A 14,914-nucleotide genomic window follows, 5' to 3' on the forward strand; every position below is an offset into this window, starting at 1 on the left:
CACTTCAGCAAGAAGAGTATCCGAGCTGCAAGCACTAATGATTGTAGAGCCCTTCATAATTTTCCATGCTGACAGGGTCTCCCTCAGGATTAACCCATCCTTCATGCCAAAAGTGGTGCCCAGTGTGGCTGTCAACCAATCCATTCACTTGCCTACCTTTTTCCCTAACCCACAAAACAAGGGGGGAAGGATACTGCACTCTTTAGATGTCCATAGACAGCTCAGATTCTATCTAGACAGGGCTAAATCATTTAGAAAGACTGATCAATTGTTAGTCATCTTTGCAGCAGGAGCAGAGGGCAAAGCCATATCCAAACAAACCATTTCCAAATGGATAGCACACTGCATCCATTTCTACTACAAGCAACATGGGAAACCTCCCCCCATGGGGGTTGGGACACATTCTACCAGAGCAACCTCCACCTCTGCAGCTTTCCTCAGAGGGGTTCCCACCAGGCACATCCTGGAGGCTGCAACATGGACATCAGTTCATACCTTCACCAAGCATTACCACCTGCCTATCTTCTCCAAATCCAGGGCAGGCTTTGCCACAGCAGTCTTGCAGGGCATCCTAGCCAGCCCCCACTCTTCTTGACTGCCTCCACCCTTTTCTTCAGCTTTGGGAATCAACCCAAATGTGATGACTGCAACAATGAAACATGAAGAACATAGTACAGTTGTGTACACTTAACATAAATGTAGATGTTCGAGTGTATTCACTGTTGCAGTCCTGGTTTCCCTCTCTCCATCCTCCTTGTCTCTCTCTCTCTCTCTCCTTAAAAGGGACTTTTAGTATTTACTTTCTACTGGTGGTGGTCTTCCACCATAACCTAGCTCCCTCCTGGGGGCTCCTGGCAGGGCAAGAAAAACTGATATAATGGCATCAGCTGCGTTATTTTATACTAGTGACGACTTAATGTTCATAGGTTCATACTAGGCTATCTGCCCAAGGGCATTTATAAGCCTAGCCAGAGTTTTGTAGTTTGGAGGATACTATGCCCATTATTTTGCTGTGCCTCTATCAAGCAGTGACACTGAGATAATCCCTGGGGTATATCTGCGATCTCCCATCCATTGGTCAAGATTTCTCTTGAACAAAGATAGCGAGGTGCTCTGCCTCACATGTACCGGGATTTTGTTCCACAGCATAGGGAGTCTCTGGGTGATGAATCTGTCCCTCCAGCCGTCCTAAAGTCTCCTTGTAGTTCTGAGGGATCTAGATTTTGTGAAGCATGTTCATCAATTCTGACATGGCCTTGTATGTCAGGCACAGGTCACCTCTGAGCAGGAGTAGAGCTGAAGTTCCTTCAGTCGGGCACATAGGACATTTTTTGAGACCCTTTATCCTTTCGGAACTTTTGGGGCCTTTCCAGTTGCTGCAGGTGTCGTGGATTATTCAATGGGGCATTGGGCTCAATCATTGGCCTGGGGGGGATGATGACCCCCTTGATCTATCACGAATCCTTTCATGATCAGGTGGGCAATGTAGTTACTGTCAACCTGGTGGGTTTCGCCTATATATGGTTCTGGCACCAGTTTTCCGTTTCTATAAGACCCTTCTGAAGGATATCTGTCAGATGTGTCTCAACTATGATGCCCCAGTTGCAGTCATCTGCAAATTTTGTCAACCATAATCCTCCTGTGTTTGCTTGTACTTCTGAAAAGTAGATACTGAGCCCTGTGGGACACCAGTCTGACATGGCACCAGCAACTGCCCTGTGGGTTCTGTCACTTAGCCAATTTGCAACCCATCTTGAGTTTTCGATACCTGAGTGGGGGGGTTGTGTGAAAGCCTTTGCCAGGTCGAGGTAGGCTGTGTGGACTGCCTTTCCCTCATCAATGGCCTAAAGGCATGATCTGCCCTTGACAAAGCCAAACATTTATGAGTTCCATTATGATCCCCTTCATAGCTTGCAGATTCAAGCTTGTCAAGCTGAGGGGGATGGTAATTCCGGTCGGTGGAGGCACTCCTTTGTGAAGTGGGACCACAGTGGTTTAATTCCTCATTGAGTTCGTGGGCACACACGGGGGGCGCCATCTGGTCCCATGGATGCTGTGTTTTTTTTTTGGAGAGCAGTTCTCACCCTGGGCGTTTGAGGATGTTTGGGGGCTATAATTCTCTGTATAGATATCTCACACTTTTGGGGGAGGTTGCACTGAACCTGTCAGCCAGTATGTTGGCAATGTCTGTAGGTTCAGTAATTTTTACATCATTTTGAACTAATTCTGAGCAGTCCTGGAGCGACGGCAATCGACGCAGCAATACTAAGCCTCTGGTATTCGGGCCGACACAGGGCTACCCTGGCAGGGATAACCCAAATGTGATGACTGCAACAGTGAATACACTGTAACATCTACATTTATGGTAAGTGTGCACAACTGTACTTTCTCTGCTTTGCCATTTGCCCTTTCTACAGCCAGGAGAAGGTTAGGGTTGGGAGGGTGGGGCCCTGGTTAAAGGTGTGTTTGCCTTACAAACACAAGTGGGGGTTTGAGTCTCACATGGGATAATTGGCTAGGAGTACTAATCTATGAATCTATGAATCTATGAGAGTATTTTACCAAATGCCTAGTCCCTGTAGTAGCTTTTTGTAAACTTCATGTCATTCAGATTTTTTTTTGTAGCTAGATAACCTTCTCATTCAAGCTCCTTCTCAGAAAGCCTTCTATTGCAGGACTTAGTATTCACAATTCTTCTTCACAGTGTAGGCTTTACTTTAAATCTAAACAAGCCAGTTCTGATGCCTTCTCAAGATCAGGATTTCCTGGGTTGCAGGATTCAAATGATTACTATGACTGCTTTTCTTCCTTCTCCCAAGGTCCTCTCTTTGACCGCTTTCTTTTGGTCCCATCTTCCATTCCAAGAGGCCTCAGCAAGAGAGTTTCTAAGAGCCCCGGGGCTCATGGTGTACACTATTCCCATGATTGTCTTTGCCAGATTCCATATGAGGAGGTTCCAGTGGTACTTGAAGACAATTTGGCTTCAGCATTGTCATGTTCTGGATTTCCGAATACCTCTCTTCCCATACTTAAGGAAGGAGGTTCTTTGGTGTATCAACCAGATTTATCTAAATCCAGGTTTCCCCTTTCTGGCATCTCCCCTCACTCAAACTTTTTACAGATGTTTCAGACCTACCCTGGGGAGATTGTTGCAACAGCATTAGGTTTCAGGGTGTCTGGTGGTCTCAGGAGATGAAAGAGCTTATTAGTCCTAAAGAAATGAAAGCTCTGATCCTGGCTGTTCAGGGTCTGCATTACCTCTGGTCACCAGGTCCACTTGGGGACTTTACAGACCACACCACTGGTATGTAAACAAACAAGAGTGGGGCAAAGTATTACCACTTTTGCAGACTAGCCCTCATAGCATTTGACATTGCCATATGCCATCAGTTGATTTTTCAGGCAGCCTATATGAGAACCTTTCTTTTGGTGATACACTTTTCAGCAGGCGAGTTCCCTCTTTCCTGAAGTTCAAAAGAGGTATTCTGCCCTTTTACAAATGGATTCTCCCAGGCCTTCTGCAGTCAATCGTATGTCGTTAAGCCCTTCTGAACACACTTACTGCTGCTTCCCAAGCTACTGAGAAACAGCCTCCTGCACATATGAAACCTGGTTTTACAAGCTGCTGAGGCTCAAAGGTTTTACATAAATATCCTTACTCTGATCCTGTAAAAATGTTTCTCTTTCTGCCGATAAACTTTCCAAATTACTGTCTTCTTTAAGCTTCTATCTTCTGACAAAGGACAGTAGGGCTATGGATAGGTGTGGGGAAAAGGTTTGTACCTTGGCTTTCAGTACCATAAATTTAGCAGACCCATATGACCAGGTATGTGCTGTCTCTTCTGTCTACACCTGGTGGTGTTGTAACTGACATGCTTGATTCTGAAGCTAAGACATCTGCTTTTTCTTTGAGTACTGCTTCTCAGGTGCCTTGCCGTTCTGTCAAATGCAGTTATGATGCTGGTGATGCATCTTCTAGGACTGCTGCTGCTTTAGGATCTGTTTTAAGTAGGTACTCCCAGCTTAGGTTACAGTCTCTTCTGATGATACAAAAGCCAAGCTATTGGATTCTCTGTTGTGCTCAGAGAATCTCTTTGGATCTGCAGCTGCAGTTTTTTTAAAACTTTACAAGATAATGAGAAGGTTATGCAGGACCTCAGACAGATTTTTCTTTCCCCTATCCCTAAGTTTCAAAGGAATTATACTTGTACATCTTCTTCTGTGTAGACAACAGAAGACTCTAAAGGAGTAAGAAATCCTCTAAAAGTATTTTTTCGGTCAAAGGCCCTCTTTTCCGAACAAATATTTTTCTATTTGATGGTTATCCTTCCCTGCCTCTCAGCCTGATTCTTCTTTCCTTCCAGTTAATTCTATCTTATCCCATCTGGTAGCAGGCCACCATGGATTCCTGGATTCTTTCCATAATTCAAAAAGGATACTTCTTGGTTTAGAAATACCTTCCACCCTTCTCAGTAATTCCTCAGCCTCCTCTTTGGCAACTTCGTTTTTTCCTTCACTTCTGCAGGACCTTTTGGCTCAGGGAACTATTCAGCTTGTTCCTCGCTCTTAGGGAGGCCCATGGTTTTTATTCCAGCATGTTTCTGCTTATCAGGAAGGAGTGTTGTTAACGTCTCATTCTGGATCTGTCCTTTCTCAGAACTTTTCTGGGCTCTCCTCTTTCAGAATGTTCTCTCTAGTTCCTGTTTCCCTTGCTGCTTCCACAGGCCTATCTGGTCTCATCGGACCTGAAGGATGCTTATCTTCTCATTCTTATTCACCCTGTCTTCAAAAAAATTTTACAATTCTCTGTTTCTTCATCACATTATAAGTTCTCTGCTTCACTTTTTTCTCTTTCTACAGGTCTGCAAGTTCTTATCAAATGTCTAGCTCTAGTCATAGCTTACTACAGACCCCATGGTATTCAGATTTCTGAATTCTGATCTGGAAGACCTCATGCAAGCTCCTTCTCAGCAGCTTCTTCAGTATCTTGACTGTACCATGTTTCTGCTGCAAAGTATGGGGTACACTCTTAATCCCCAAAAATCTGTTCTGACTCCTCCTTAGGACCATATTTTCCTGGGATTGAGGAATTCAGACTTTACCTGTGATTATTTTTCTTCGTCCTGCCTAAGTCACCTTCTTTATAGCTTTCTTTGTCTCTTCTTCCTTTTCAAATGCTGTCTGCTAGAGAATTTCTTTGGGCTCTAAGGTACCAGGAACTCAATTTTATTTGTTCTTGAAAAATTGATTCAACCTTCTTCTGAACCTGCAGCTTCCTCTACTTTGCAGTTCTTTAGTTGGAAAATTGTTTTGTTGGTGGCTGTTACTCCTGCCAAGAGGATCTCTGAACTCCAGGCTGTTATGGCAGTTCCCCTTTTTTAATTTTTCACAGATAGTTTCTCTTAATACCAATACTTCTTTTATGCCCAAGCTGGTCAGTAACCTGTTGAGAGGTAATCCAAAGAACATCCTCAAAAAAAAATATGATCGAAAAGGGAACAAAACCCTATCACTCTAAGGGTCAAATGTAGGGTGAGCAGATGAGGGTGAATGAAGCCAGCTCTTGTTCTGTGTGAGGAGATCCATCCTGTGAAGTAACTTGTGATGATTACCCCTGGCCAGATGAAACTGAAGGGTGGACCAATGCTACCTGGACTAAAACTGAGTCACCAGCAAAATTTTAGGTGTGTCCCACACAGTTTTGTGCAAGAGCTTGGACAACAGAGGAAGAGGGGAATATGAATACAGAAATACCCCTTTCCAGGAAAAAGACATGGCCTCCACTTTCCAAGCCAAAGGACTCGGCACCCTGGAACAGAACTTGGGAAATTAACTGTTTAGGGGAAAGGCAAACAGATCTGCTTGATAAGTACCCCACCAACAGATAATGTCCAGGAAGACATTTCTGTGAAGCATCCATTCGTGAATATCTGCCCTGGACCTGGTCAGGTTGTCTGCCACAAGAGTATGCTCTCAGGGAATGTAAACCACCTGAAGGGTCAGATGATGGCGGATAGCAAATTCTCAAAGAAGGTATGACTTAGTGCCTTCTTGTTTATGTACCACATAGCAGTGGTGTTGTCTGGTTAAACCCAGAGATAATTTGAAACTCAGTAAGAATGCAAGGCTTGTAAAGCCAAAGTCAGAGCTCTCATTTCTTTGATGTTGATGTGCTCCTCCAGTTATTGGGGGTCACTACACTGCCTGGATTCTGATATTGTTGGAAGAAGCCCCCCCCATCCCAGATCTGAAGCATCTCTCTGCAGCTCCTGAGCAGGGGAAAGAGCCTGAAAAGACAGACCTGGATTCAGAGATATCTGATGAATCCACCACAGAAATTTCTGTTTGAGACAAGGCAGGAAAGGAGTGGGTAATTCCAGAGATGACAAATGTTAAAGCCAAATTGCCTTTACATATTACTGAAGCTTCTTCACTTGGAGTCTGGCAAAAGGAATCTTAAGAATGGTATTCCATCCCTCCCTCCCTCCTTCCTCTTTTGAGTTTTCCGTTTTCCTCTGGCCAAGAGGATCATTTTTATTACGTCTGGATATACATGTACCATTCTTCCTTTATCCTCATTAGCTGCTACTGTTATTTTGAAGCAATTCACTTCTGAGGGTTTTGTATTCGTACATCACTTACATGCCTCATGGTTAAGATGTGGGACATGAATCTTGACATACAGCCCATGGAAGGGTCCAGGCTTTAGCATGCTGGCTGGACGTACAACTACCCTCGGCAGGATATCCCTATAATAAGGAATACTGCAGTAGTGACAAATAGGGGAACTACTGTTGTGGTATTTTCTTAGTCAAAATAAAAGCAGTAAACAAGATACTTTTTCAAGCCTAATATTAAAAATAACTTAAAATATATAAATCATAGCTACAAACAACAAAGGATCCAGGTTTAAAAAGACAAACTGACAGTTTGTCAAGGACTGTCAAATCCGTGAGAGAGAGAGATTGTGGCAGTAAATATTGTCCTCTTTACTTAATACATTTCCCATAAATTTACATCAAAGAGGCAAAAACATTGAGTGCAAAATGAAATTGCACAGCATGGCACCCTTCTGACAATATGGGGTGTACAAGATTCAAAAGCAACCAGCTTTATGATACAGGGGTATTAGTACTGGAGAAAAGACTGATATGATGAAAAGCATATGCTTTTTTTAAGTTTTAGGGATTGCTTATCTTTTAAAACTGTGATGGCTGTCCAACTCTGACCTCTTTTTGGAAGCAAGTAATGATTTTCCCCAAAGTCACAGCTTACCTTAAATATCTTTTCCCTCTCTTCAGTGTCCTTGTCCTGTAAGTGAACCAGCATGTTAACAGTACAGACAGACTGAGGACTGTTCTTATAGTGTACTTTTATTAAGTCTTTTATTGCATTCACATCCTTATTTTGTTAAAGTAATACTCATTCTTTACCCAAATATTGTGCAGTCCACGTGACTAAAGTCTGAAATTTAAAAAGAATATTTAGAGCATGTCACTTACTGGCCTTTCAGAAGCTGTCACTGTTCTAGATTCCTGTGCCAGAAAGTTCCTTGTATATCAATTTTCACTGTTTATTTACAAAATAATGTGTGCTTTCTTGCATTTCTGTTTCAATTCTTGTTTGTAGTTGTCATTTATTTATGCATTTGATTATTTATTGTATTCGTTTGTTAGCCCGGTAAACCCACTAGGGAAAATTACCTTCTTTTATGGCCAACACGTAGGCACTGTGTTTAACTGACTTTCCCAGAATGAAGTTCAGTAGCTGCTTTAATCCACTGCACTGAACTGCCAGTTTAAATGAAACTAAACTGAACTTTCTGGAATATTTTTAGTCATATAATTGTCTTTGTATATGATCAGCATTATATCAAAACTGTTGTATGGGTAGTAGTGTACTTTGCTAGAAAGTATGCATTTGTCTATTTGCTACCATAGAACTGCATGCCCTTAGTCATCTTTTAGCATTGTTCATACATTGCAAGTAAGCAGGAATGAGGTATACAGATCTAAGTAGAGATGTTTTGTTGAGAGATTGTCTTTTGCTTTGGCAAATTCTCATGCTGTTTCATTGACATCAGTGATGGATGGCATGATATAGGAGTTTCACCAGCTTTCTAAGTAAGCTCCTCTGTTTCTGACATACCTGCTGATTACAGCAGGTGTTGCACATGAGAAGTTTCCTTTGATAGACACCTGTCGTTAGACATAAGCACATTCACATTCTTTTTGCTGTGTCTGTAGAATTGCTTGATGAGCAGCAGAATTATTTTAGGCCATCCTCTGCAAAGAGGCCATTGTCCTTATTGTATTGTATTTTTTGTTCCTGTCTGGGCTAAGGTTTTCTTCCCTCTGTTTTTGACCTTTTGCATCTTCATTTGCGTTTTGCAGTCTGGTGAAGGAAGGATGTGGTTATGAGCTACTAATGAGCTTCATTTTGTCACATATCTCTCAACGGTCCAGACATTCGCAGACTGCAGTTTTTTGCCTTGTATATTTGGTCTCTTTCTTATAACATTTGTGATTTTCTGTCAAGTGATTCAGGACTGAAATCACTAAATAGTAGCATGCAGATGAGTTTCAGACTTCATATCCTTCAGAAACATCCAGCCAAATAATACTCCAATACTCTATTTCCATATATAATAATATACCTGAGGCAACTAACTCTTCAAAACAAACTACAGATTAATATTACCAAACCCAATAACTATGCAGGTGACTGTCTATTCTCCAACTCTGTTGGAAAAAATATGGAACAAACTACCCTCTGATATCTCATCTTTGACCTCTTTTTTTTTTTTTCAACACAACTGAAAATGTATCTCAATAAACACTGGCTTTGCTCCTGCACTAACCCAGACTAACCTTACTATTTTCCTTTACCTTTCCCTTGTTAACTTTCACTGTACAGAAAACTTTGTAAACATATGTTTTCATATGATTATAAAAAAAAAAAACCTTTCTTATGTTTTGTATCTAATCTCTGTATTGCCATTCTCTGATTAAACTTGTCACAAAACTTGGAGCTTTTCTCCCCGGGCCTCTACTGAAAATGGACATATATCCAGCTAGACTAGCCCGGTCAACAAATGTAAAATAAAATAAATAATAAAATAAAATGCATATTAATGTAAACTCTGTTGTTCTAGCAAATTTTCAAGTTTATAAAAGCATTATTTAAAAGCTGCCCCTATTTTTGGGTCTTTGTCTTTGTCCAGATTTTTTGGACTAAGAGGTTGAGAGATGTGGTTGGGAATTACAAAATAATCTCACATGTACTGATTTACAAGATTTCATGGTGAAATATGCATACTGGCTTCTTTGTTCAAGGCAGTGAAATAGATACTGGGTAGTGGTTGGTGTGGTCTCTCTCTTTTTCATTGTTTCGCACAGATGACTAGTGCAAATTTAAACAACTTGGTAGTATCTTGGGTTAGTGAACTTGACAGTGTATCCTTTGAAGGATAAATGACTGGTCTGTGCTATTTTAATTCCTTATAGAGAAATGATGATAGAACACTTCAGTGGAAATCTATATTAGGGATGGTCAGTGAGTAGGTTTCAAAGGCCACTGTAATATGAACTTAAAGTCAGTAGTACACAATGAACAATGTAAATGTTTATTAATAGTCATGTGAGGAGTGGTTTTCAAACTCCTTTCAGAATTTTGAAGCAGAGTATGTAGTTAGAGGTTCCTTCAACCCATTGATGGCAATTTCCTCAAGAGCTGTGTGAGTGGTGGAAAAAGAATGAAACAAGTTTCACAGACTGTAAAGTTTTTGTTTTTCTCAACTGTTGTGCGACCTCAGAGTAGTTATATTTAAGTCTGGGGATGTGGAGATATCTTCCCACGTTGTCGCCTCATAGCAAGACGTCCCATTCGATTCTCAGCTAGAGCGTCTTCTATGTGGAAGCATATGTGAATGGGGCGGAATGGGGTGTGCCTTCATTGAAGGTTGTGTGTCAGGGCTGGTAACTCGGTACGTAAAAATCCTCTGTCAATCATTAGCGGACTGGAGTTCTGCTGTGGCAACCCCTAACCGGGAAAAGCTGAAAGACACAAACAAATTAACAGCTTGCTCCCTGTAAAAAAAATAAATAAAAAACGTAACCTCCAAGGTTCTGTGAAAGTTGTTTCACCCTTTTTCTGTCGATCATACAACAGTCAATGAAAATCTGTCAAGGGACCAATGTATCTCCATATTTGAAGCATGTAAGCATGTGACTTCATACAGTTTATTCGTTAAAGTCTTGTCGTACTTTCTGTTGAATTTGCCTGTGTGCGTGTGTTTTCTGAAGTTAAGAAACTGCATAATGCAAATCTGATCCTAGAGTCCAGAGAAAGATGGTTGTCCATCTTTACTGGAGAGGGATCAAGCAGCAGACAGAAGTGTGGATTGGTTAGTTTCATTTCATCAATGAAAAAAAAAATGTTAGAACCTTCTGATCAGAAACTGATAAAAATGTATATAGATCATACATTAAACTTTCAGTAGTAGTGCCACTTATTTCACTCTTAATTGGTTAAATTTACTGTAGACTGCTGTTAATTCATACATTGGGGGTTGGTAGTAGCACAGTGTAATGAATCACAATGATTACAGTGTCACAGATCACCGTGTTTAATCTGGATTGGTGTGTGTGTGTGTGTGTGTGTGTGTGTGTGTGTGTGTGTGTGTCTACATGCATCTGCATTCATATATGTGTTCCATAGATGGGTAATGCAGTATGTATAACACATCAGTAGGAAATAAGTGTGTGAGGATACTCCATTGTAGTGACTAATGATTCACTGGGTAGCAGGAAGGTGAGGAGGTACAAAGTCATATAAGTGGAAACTAAGGAATACAAAAATATGAGATAGATTTCTTCATGCGCAGTGTGCATTGTGGTTTGCAATTGGAGTCAGACTCATTCGTTTCTTTGTGGTGATATATAAGGCGTACTCTCTTGTACACAACTTTGGAATATATGTGGGGTCTTCTGTGTGAAGTCTGCATGTCCACCCTGTGTTTGTGTTGGTTTTCTCCGGTTTCCTCCTATATTCCAGAGACCCGCAGTAGGTGGATAGGACACACTAAAGTGTTAATAGGTGTGGGTGGGTGCGTATGGGTGTAGTATGGAAGCACAGATATGGCAGGGTTAGCCATCAGAGTAAACACTGGGTCTAGGTGTTGGTTACCATTGACGAGACACCCTGACACCATGTGCAAAAAATATAAAAAAGGGAGTTGTGGATGGATGGATTGGTGGATGGGTGTATATATGTATCTCTTTCTATATATATAGATATAGATATATATATATATATATATATGGATATATGGGATCCATACAGATCCCCGAATGACAACATCACCGAAACAGATTTGGCCGGTTATACTTGCACGAATGTGCTTTTTACCGAAGAAACACTTTCACTTAAGTATGCCTATTGCGGAGATCGCACTACAGTGGGGATAAGGGAAAATTCCCTTTTCCCCACTGTAGTGCGACCTCGGAGTGAGAATATTAAAGTAGGGGGGTGTGAGGGACTTGCCCCCCTGCAAAAACGTAAATGTAATTTTTTTTTTTTTTTTTTTTTTAACACACTTTAACGAAAGCGCTTTTTCTGTGAACGCGCTTTCATTAAAGTGTGTTCGGTGATTATGGATTTGGACTATTGAACTTTCATTCAATAGTCCTAGATCTATATATATATATATATATATATATATATATATATATATATATATATATATATATATATATATATATATATATATATAAAACTTATTATTGGGTACACAAAAAGGCAACACTATCAAATCCAACAAGACAAGACAAATAGCCTTGATGTCAAGTCATGGAAAATTCAAAAGAGTGAACCACCAGACCACTTAGAATCTGTGCTTGCAAACCCAGTGAAAGTGAGAATAAGCAGTTGCAGCAACCTGCAGATGTTCATTGTAAAAATGACTGCGGTTGTATCTTACAAAATGAGTGGATTTACACGGCAAATGGATGTATGAGTGTCTTGCATGACTTTCAGACACTCCCTGTGTATAGGCAGCTTCCCCCCAATACCATGGATGCCAGTATTGCCTACTGTATAAAGGATGTGCAATGCCAACTCCATGTTCTGTTCTGTTTTGCTTCGTTGTGTGATTGAAAATGTGTCCACCTCTTCATCCAGACAACCTCCAGTGCTGTCATTTTTTTCCTAATATTCTTATAGAGGACAGTGGTCTTGTTAAAATGTGGATATATTTTGCCTGTGATTTGGAGACCTTTTCATGCCTGATGACTTCCCCAGGAAAGGTCACAAGCAAGTATGTTTGTGGAAAACAGATACCAGTAAATGATTTTTTTCTTCTATGTTTATTCTGCTTTGGCAAAAATTGTGAAGTTTTTTTTTTACTGTAGACTTTATGCTTTGTTTATTAAAAAAAGACTTTACAGTGAAAGTTGTATAATCTGAGGACCTTCCTTGAACACACACCTCTGGCAATAATAACAGGACAGGGAGGTTACCACTTTTGCTTCTGAGTCATTTTCAAAATGTTTGAGCAACTCGTGTAAGAGAACAGTTGAAACTTTCATAGACAAAGTATGTGGTTTTATGATTCTGTCAGTCCTACAAGAAAATTGGCCCAAAGGAGGTACAAATGGTCAGACCCTAGTTTCATAATCTACTGAGGTATTCCATACTGCTTTTGTCCCATAAGACTGACATGGGAATACTGACAGCTCATATCAGACTAATTCTAGAATTATCTGCTGTGTCGCAGCCAGCTACCAGTTCCTTGGCAACCGCAAATGGTCACCCTGTCTTTTGGGACATGTTTCCAAGGATCACTCTCCTTTAAGTAGCCAAGCTGTTTTGGCCTTGGGGTTTCTTGATCTTGACAGAAGTATGACTTTCTCCTTTTGGAGAGGAAAAAAATTAAGGCTGATGAACCTTCTATGGTATTCAGTGAAGGTGCTGCTATCCACTTTCGAGACATCTGTCCTATTAGTGCCTGTCTTAGTCCTGTAGTTTCTGATTGCCAACATTTTACAGAAGAATTTGTGGCAGCGGGGGGTGTTGTGTCCCTGAACTCCAACTGGATGAACTGTCTGCTTCTGTCAGTCCATCTTCTGCTACCATAAAAGACCCCTCTCTCACACAGTCTCCTGATCCTGATATTAGAAAGAGGGGGGAGGGTCTTGATTATTTGACTCAGATGCATTTCTCTGATAGACACCTGTCATTAGACAGCACATTTACATTCTTTTTGCGGATAGCAAGGAATACTTTACTTCAGGCCCTTTGGGGGAACCCTTATTTTTTTGTACTTTCTTTGCCTCTTTTTATTGTTAGCCCTCTCTGACAATCAGCCCGTTCATGCCCCACATCACTGGGGGCGATGTCAGCTGGGAGAGTATCATTTAGGCAGTAATCAGGGGTGGTTTGAGATTTTATTTTGACCCCAACCCCCTTTCACACATGTAGTGACAGCCCATGGGTAGGATGTTTAGTGAGTGTCAGCATTACTTCCCTCACACAAGAGGTTGATGTCAGCTATAGCCCTGCCCTCCTACAGGAGGCACTATTAGTTGTTTCTCTGGTCTATAGCAAAACAATATCAATCCATGTGCATCTGCCTTGAGGGTATGGCTACCATCCCTCCCCTTAAGGATGGGAACACCCATGCTCTCTGCCTGTGTTATCAAAAGTTTGGGCCATTGTTTGAATTCAGGTAACCTTGAACCATAGTTAGAGAATTTCACCTCTACACCAGCATTGCAGGCTTAGGAGGAACCCTTAATTTAATGTTGACACATTTGTTAGTGGGCAGTATGGAATATTGGACTCCCATAAGTGATATTTAGAGCTTTTGCATTTCTAGGAGTGTAAATAAATAGCCATCTGGTGAGTGTTTCAGTGTTTGAATATTTCTTTGAGAGTGTTTTTTTTGGGACTTAATTTGCAGTCGCTGGCACCCAGAAAACCAGATTAGTTCTTTGAGAGTGGAAGAAAAATATCGGAATACAGTGTCATACCCTAAAGTTATCTCACCAAATGCAGCCAGAGGCTTCAAATAGGCATCAGTTAACATTGTGTAGGCTAGTGGTAAGGAGAGTCATATCCTTAATATTTTTAGCACGTACACGTATATATCTCTTCAGTGGGTTAGCTGCCTGACTCATGTTGCAGGACAAAGGGAACATTATTAAGCAAATAGAGTACATGTATGAAGACATTTTTAACTCTGCATTGAAACAGCAACTTTTGATGTTGTCTTAGAAATGCCATTAAGATAAGCAAGCATGTTGAATGTTATGCAATAGATACCCTTTTTCTGACCAACTTTTTTCAGTAATTGGTATGCATGCATACCTCTCTCAACTGTACAGATTTTTGCCTCATATTTTCGGTCCATTTTTCATAAAATTGTGGTTTTCTGGAAAATTAGTGGCAAATCATTAGACTGAAGTTAGAAAATAATAAACATTTTAGTTTCAGACTTCATACCATTCAGAAAATGTGTGTTAATGTAAAACCTGTTATTCTATCAACTTTCTAAGTTTCTAAGAGCAATACTTAAAAAGTGTCCCTATTTTTGGGCCTTTGTCCCACTTTTATTTATGGCTTTGTCCAGATTTCTTGCCCTAAGAGGTTGAGAGGTATGCATGCATGCCTAGCAATTTAGCCCTTGCAAAAAATGTCAAAGGGTAGGTGTTAAATGTGACCCCCTAAAAAATTGTTTAGTCATCTTTCACATAAAGTGGAGGAAAAAAGCAAAACAATTCAAATGGTTAAATAGCTTTTTATTCCATAATGCCAAAATATAATAGAAGCCTTTCAAGTAATGGCCCTTAAACAGTCCCAAAATGAGCTGTAAGCAGAAAAGAGCTTCTGAAAGGGTTTTGCTGAGATATGTCGG

General features: G+C 40.7%; 1 protein-coding gene across 1 annotated transcript in view; it reads left to right on the forward strand.

Moving 5' to 3' along the window:
* Positions 1–14,914, forward strand: part of LOC122792184 (microtubule-actin cross-linking factor 1-like) — a gene marked incomplete in the record, with an annotated part of 3,579,694 nt that overhangs the window by 1,148,622 nt on the left and 2,416,158 nt on the right.

This window comes from Protopterus annectens, chromosome 1.part2 (genome assembly GCF_019279795.1).
Source record: "Protopterus annectens isolate FY-2018-M chromosome 1.part2, PAN1.0, whole genome shotgun sequence".
In the NCBI taxonomy this organism is placed as follows: domain Eukaryota; kingdom Metazoa; phylum Chordata; order Ceratodontiformes; family Protopteridae; genus Protopterus; species Protopterus annectens.